Below are 6819 nucleotides of genomic sequence, written 5' to 3' on the forward strand. Positions count from 1 at the left end.
AGTGTCTATGCCAAGGTATTTATACTAAATTACAGACATACTAGACCACTCTGGGTTTTTCTTGCCATTTCATTGGTCACTGTTTCTTCATTAACTTTGTTGGTAGGTCTGGAGTCAACTGTAGATGTTAAGCTGCCTAGGGCTGAAGCCTAACAGCCTCTTTTCTCTTGAAATGACCTTATATACCACTCATATGCTCATGAGCCTCAAAATGTCTATCTCTAGCCATTACTTCTCCCCTAAGCCCCTTGAGTCTCATATTTAACCACCTGGTTGACATCTCCACCTGGATAAATAATTAGCCGCTCCCAACTTCTCACAGATGAGACTAATTTCTTGATTCCCATACCCACAGGAAAAAAAAGAAAACCGATTCCATTCTGAGTCTTCTTTGTCTCAATAAATGGTACCACTTTTTATCTAGTTTCCCAACCCCAAAACTGGAGTGAGCCTTGGCTCTTTCCTTCCTCTTATCCCTCACATCTCATCCAGGAATTCTAGACTATTTTACTTCCCAAACACCTATCATGGTCCTGGTCCAAAGCAACATCATTTCTTTCATGGATTACTGCAACAACTTCCAAGTTGTTTTCCCTGCTTCCTGCATCCCAACTATCTATTATTCACATAGCAGCCAGCGGTCATTGTAAAATTCAAATCAAATCATAGTGTTTCCTTCCTGAGAGCCTGTTAATGGCTTATCATTACATGTTTATGAAAATTCGAATGCTTCCTATGTCTTCCATCGCCTGGATGCCTACTTCTCCATCCTCTTTGTGTACTACCTACTCCTCCACTCCCCCATTTGCTCATTACACTTCAACTTCTCCAGCCTCCTTTCTGTCCTTGGAATAGCCAGGTCCTTTACCAATTCATGAACCTGGTACTTGTGGTTACCACTGTGTGGTGAGTTCTTCACACAGCTCCCCATGTGGCAGATGCCTACTCACCCTTAGGTTTCATCTCAAATCCTCAGAAAGACTTTCTATGAAAATGAAGCTCAGTTTACCTTTCTCTACCCCTCTTTGCTCACCCCCATCACATCAGTCTATTGATTTCCTCCATAACACTCCCCAGAATCTGTAATTCTTTCTCCAGTCACTCATTTGCATGCTTTTTGTTATCTCCCCAAGAGAATGCAAGAGGAAGGACCTCACCTGCCCTGTCATGACAACATTCCCGGTGGCGAACTTGATGCCTGATACATGTATGTAGATGCTCAGAAAGTATTTGCTAGATAAATAAATAAAACAGAGGAATTATGAAAAGTAAGAAGTGAATAATCAGAAACAATAGAAGACAAAGGGGCTTTAGAGACTGTTTGATCAAACCCACTTACCTTCCCAATAAGAAAAACCAGAGAGGTTATTTCTTAAAACTGAGAGAGTGAATGGCTGGAATGGGTTCCTGACATTGAGTGCAGTGCTTTCCACTAAATAAGTGGATCAAAAACTTGCTCCTCAGTCAGCTTTTCACTGGATTGTGCTGAAATGAAGAAAATAAGAGCAATATTACATGCAGTTATATACCTCCAACTATCCTTTTTCAGAAAGAACAAGGTTAGCTCACCTCCTTCCCCTTTTGTGTTTAATATCTTTTCTTTATAAAACAATACTGACAGCAGATAACATTTTTTTAAAATTATCTTTTGACAAAGTAAAAATTTTGAGATCTCTCTTGAGTTCTTTTGTTTTGTGTTTTTGATTATTTCGTTTTGTTTTTCATTTTAAAGAGGCTGAATTTTAAAATTCTGATAACAAAGTATCCCTGAACAAATCAAGTCATTGTAAGTGATTTATCTTACAGATCCCCCCTCACTCTCTTCCAATCCTACTCTACTCAGATAAGCAGTAAGAGCAGCTTGTTGTATCCTTCAATATATAAATGTGGTCATGCACGCACGCGCACACACACACACACACACACAGAGTTTTGACTTCGATGTAATGCAAAAGTATCATGTCATACACATTACCTTACAATTTGCTTTTATTTTTACCCAATAAAATAGGTAATATGCATTGTAGGTTATATGCATTGTAACTCTAGAACAGTGCATGTAGTTGTAACTCACTTTTAATTTTACATAATATTGCATAGTGTGGGTATACCAAAATATATTCAACCATTTCCCTGCTGATAAATTCTCTCAATTTTCCAGGTTTTTGAAATCCACTACGAACAATGCTCTCATGACATCTCTATATTTATGTCTATAGATTAAAAAGATCAAAATCTCTCTTCCATCTTTTTCTACATTTACATCTTTTCTTTGATATTAGGGTTTCTACCTCTTTAGGATACATTTTCAATAGTAGAATTGCTAGATTGGGGGAATCTATATATTTTTAAAATTTTAGTATATACTCATAATATTTAACCAGCATGGCCTGTCATTGTTCTGTATTCCCAAACATAGTTTTTGTTTTTTGAAACATCCTGCTATAGTAGTTTTGGCCTTGTCTGTCAACACATTTTAATCACCTCTGGAACACAACCACTAAGTATGTTAGCTGTCTCTCATTCTGCTATTTGCCACTCTGGAGACAGTTTAGTAGTCTGAAAAACCAAGAGACAAATGTATTTTCATATGAAATGAAAATTTGTATACAAGAAAATGCCCTCACTTTCTGCTCCTTATCTGGCTTCTACTACAGCATTTCCAACCACTTGCCCTACACCATACCCGTATCACTGATAGCTTTCTTTGTCTCGAGTCCATAAGGATATTCTTATACACTAGGACCAAGAATTCTGGTGATATTTAACTGGGTATGTCCCCATTCTTTCTCTGTAAAGAAGTTAAATATTTTCTGTTATTTTTTCTTTTAAAAAATTAATATAGTGTCTGATCATTAGTTACAATGTTCTTCTTTTAGGTAGTTCCCTGAAGATAGAGCAGAAACTTTCATTTTTTGGAAAATCTTATCTGCATTGGCCACCTCTTCCCATCTGACTACTCTGCTATCCAGGGTGTGAGAGTGTTGTATAATATCTGAATAAGCTCATTCTCTTGACCATCACTGTAATCCCCCAAATCACCCATGATTAAGTTCATACCCTGTAGAGAAATCCACCGAACAGTTGATGACCATTCTCTAAAAATGCAATTGACTCCAACTCTGGAGTGTAGTGCTTTAATGCTGGTATATGTTGCAAAAGCATGCAAAATGGTGAAATCACCTGAAATAAAGTAGCTGTGAATTGCTATATCAATTTTACATTATGATTTTGCTTATTAAAAATATATATAAAACCAGCCAAAGTCCTCACCTGCCAGATTACTGTCAAGTCCAGTATCTTCACTCTCCATGGTCCAATCATGGAGGTTGGTAAGTCTGACCTCCATATTCTAGGAAGAGAAAATTGATACTGCCTTTGGTTCTAACTGCTTTATGATCTCAGAGGAAATGCCGATGTCCAGTGGATCTGGAGCCCTTCACAGCAGCATAGATTTTTCTCCCAAGCCAACCTTAGCATAGGGCCCTTAATGGCCCTTCAGGTTGGAGCTTTTAACTGGTAACTTTTTCAGGCCAATCCTTTAAAATGCCAGCTGGCCAGAGAGTGTCAGGATTAATTCAGGTGCCCATTTACAAACTGAGATCATTGTGCACTTTCCTGCACAAAGGTGTCTATCCTGGAAACATAAAGGAGTCATCACACACTTTTTTTTTTGGAACACTGCTATAGGGTAACCTGGGATACCATATTGCAATACCAACCTACCTAGGATTGCAATTCTGATTGCCCCAGGGAGCCGTATAATTTCTTATGTCCTATGCATGTGCAGGCATGCACACACACACAAATCAAAGGTAGAAACAGCCACAAAATGAATGATTTAAGGTAGCCTACTCTGCTAAAGACAGCAAGGTAACTTTCTGGTTATAGAAAGGAAAAAGAAAAAAAAATCCAATTTAAATCTCCAATGAAGTACTTTGCAACAAAACAAATAAATTAAAAAATAAATGTGCTCTCTAAAATATTCAAAGTGTGTGAAGTCTAATCAAAACTCTGCTCTTGTGCTTTAGTACAGACTTCAGAAGAGAGTCAATGGTGTTTGTTTTCTTATAAATGAATTTGAAGTTTATTTGATTCTCTAAGTTAAATAACTTCCATAGCAAAGAAAGGTTTAAAATGTCTGTTTACTTATTTACTGTAGATAGTTAAGTGGTTTGCATCATAAATGCTAATTCAGGAAAAGTAGTCACTTATAGAGTACAATCTTAGGTTACATAAACAATCTGTGCTGCAAATGGTATTGGATGAATTAAGATATGAGTCTATTGGAAATATTTTGCATAAACAATGCATGTCAGGCAAAGAATCGACAAGCTATACCATTAATCTGCTGCCCCAAATTCCTTAGTTGAAAATGTTCTTCAAATTATTTTTCGTGTGTGCTAAATGTTTTGCTAACATAGAAATATTTCTTCTTTACTTTCCACAGAAGGTCCATGATTTTATCTAAAAACAAACAACCAACCAAAACTGTGCTTCACATTGTCTCATGAAGAAATTATACGTTTTACGGTTTGAATTAGTCTGCATCATGATAAAAAAATACATTTACCTGCCTACATGATATCTTAGAAATTAAAGTTAATATATAAGTTAGGATATCTGTTTTTTAAAAAATGACAAAAATCCTGTCTCTGACCTGGTTAAAGTGGCATCTGGTTGGTGGCACTTATCTCAAATCGCAAAGACATAAGGCAACCTCTTGTTTATCCCAGCTTGGCTTTTTGTTTTTTGTTTTTTAGACAGGGTCTCACTCTGTCACCCAGGCTACAGTGCCTTAGTATGATCATCATAGCTCACTGCAGCCTCATACCCCCGGGTGCAAGCCATCCTCCCACCTCAATCTCCCAAGTAGCTGGGACTACAGGTATGTGCTACCACGCCTGGCTAATTATTTTGTATTTTTTGTAGAGACAAGGTTCTCCCTATGTTTCCTAGGCTAGTCTTGAACTCCTTGGCTCAAGCGATTCTCCCATCAGCCTCCCAAAGTGCTGGATTATAAGCATGAGCCACTGCACCAGGCCCCAGCTTAGCTTTTGTCTGTTCCCATGCCAGGTTCATCCCTTGGACACATGGAAAAAATGACAAAAATCCAAAAGCTACATATTTCACTGATTTCGCAGATGGTTAGCTATTGGATAGCACAGATTTTCTTTTCATACGAGACTGAGTGCTAAGTGGTTGGTAGGACTTAACATGAAAAAGGTTTTCATGTTTTCTATTCACTTACTATTAAAATACATTGTCAAAAACTCCACAAAATCCTAGTTTCTGATGAGTAGAAGACAAATCCCACTAGGGAATAGAATAGAGTGAATGTCCTTTTATCAATAAAGAGCCAAAGACCATAGGCTATTTTAAAAACCAACACTATAAGAAATTTTAATGCTAACATTAAACTAAGAAGCTAATATGAAACATTTGAAAACATATACAGAAAAAAGGAGAAATGGTTACAGATTAAATAGCAGTGCTCAAATAAAAAATAGCATGTTGAGCATGACTAAAATAGCAAATTAAAGCTGGAATAATAAGTAGATTTAACTCTTTTTTCCCCCTGTGAAGCAAGTCAATAGTGATTGTGACTTCTTACGAGCAATTTGGAGGAAGAAAGGCAGTATTCTGCATTTGGGTGGTGGTCATTGCATTCAAGGAAGCAAGCAGTCACCGTGTACTTTCAAAGACAGAGAGTTATGAATGTCTATGGGATTCCTAAATTGGTCTCTACTAGAAGCAACAGAGACTCCTCCCCAATCATTCCTGACTGACAGATTTTGTTACCATTCCTCAGAAAGGGTCATGGTGATGTTATGATCTCTTTTAATTAAGTTTAAAGCGTCACTAAAAATAGCACATTTCAAACAAAAAGGGTGAGTCTTCTTATTCTTAAATTGACAAATTACCAGAGTTCTTTCAGGAATTCTACATACTGACTTAGATGGCTTATAAGTAACTCAATCTCAAATATTCCAGTGCTAAGCATATTTGCTCTTTCCTATTCTACTACTCCTGCCAATCCCACACAAGGTAAGAGAGCTGTGAATTGAGCATTTACTAAGTGCCAGACGTGGTGCTAAGTTGTTCACATGTAATATCACTCTATTATTCTCACAACTATATGTGATGAGGACTATTAGTATCTTAAATTCACAGACATGGAAAATAAGGATTAAGATGGTAATAGCTTGCCTGGAATTACACTGTGAAGCAGATGTTTCCCATCTCAATTACATCATCATTATCCAATCAGTTGAGCAAGCCAGAAACCTAATTCTGTCTCTTTCTCCCCCCACCTCCAGCCTTGAATCAGTCATTAAGCCTTGCCAAACTTTCCAATATTTCTGGACTCCATCATTTTCTTTTCATTCACTGTCACTGCCAAGCTCAAGTTTTACCATTTTTGTCCTAAGGAGAACAATAATCTATTTGGTTTCCCTATTTCTTGTCTCTCAGACTCTAATCCTTGAACCACTCTGATATTTCCTTCTTTCTTTCCTTTCTTCTTTTCTTCTTTTCCTGCTTCTGTGAAGCCTTCCTGAATATTCTGCCTTATAATTCCGTCCCAAGTTTAATTAGCTGCTCATTTCTATACCAATAGAACCTAGATGTTTTATTATTATAAAACTCATGCCATTGAAGCACAGATATCTGAGTGTTTCTACTACCAGACTGTTGCTCTATGACCAGACTGTTAATGTCTTATAGACAAGACCCCATCTCATTGACAACTTCTTTCACTCATCCATTGATTCACTAAACATTTATTAATCACTCACCTTATACCAGGAAATCAATTAT

At 37.1% G+C, this 6819-nt stretch overlaps 1 pseudogene; it reads left to right on the plus strand.

Moving 5' to 3' along the window:
* The first annotated feature begins 4650 nt into the window (after window positions 1–4650).
* LOC112205150 (small nucleolar RNA SNORA48) lies at window positions 4651–4771 on the plus strand (annotated as a pseudogene).
* Window positions 4772–6819: the final 2048 nt, after the last annotated feature.

This window comes from Pan troglodytes, chromosome 10 (assembly GCF_028858775.2).
Source record: "Pan troglodytes isolate AG18354 chromosome 10, NHGRI_mPanTro3-v2.0_pri, whole genome shotgun sequence".
NCBI classification, from domain to species: Eukaryota; Metazoa; Chordata; class Mammalia; order Primates; family Hominidae; genus Pan; species Pan troglodytes.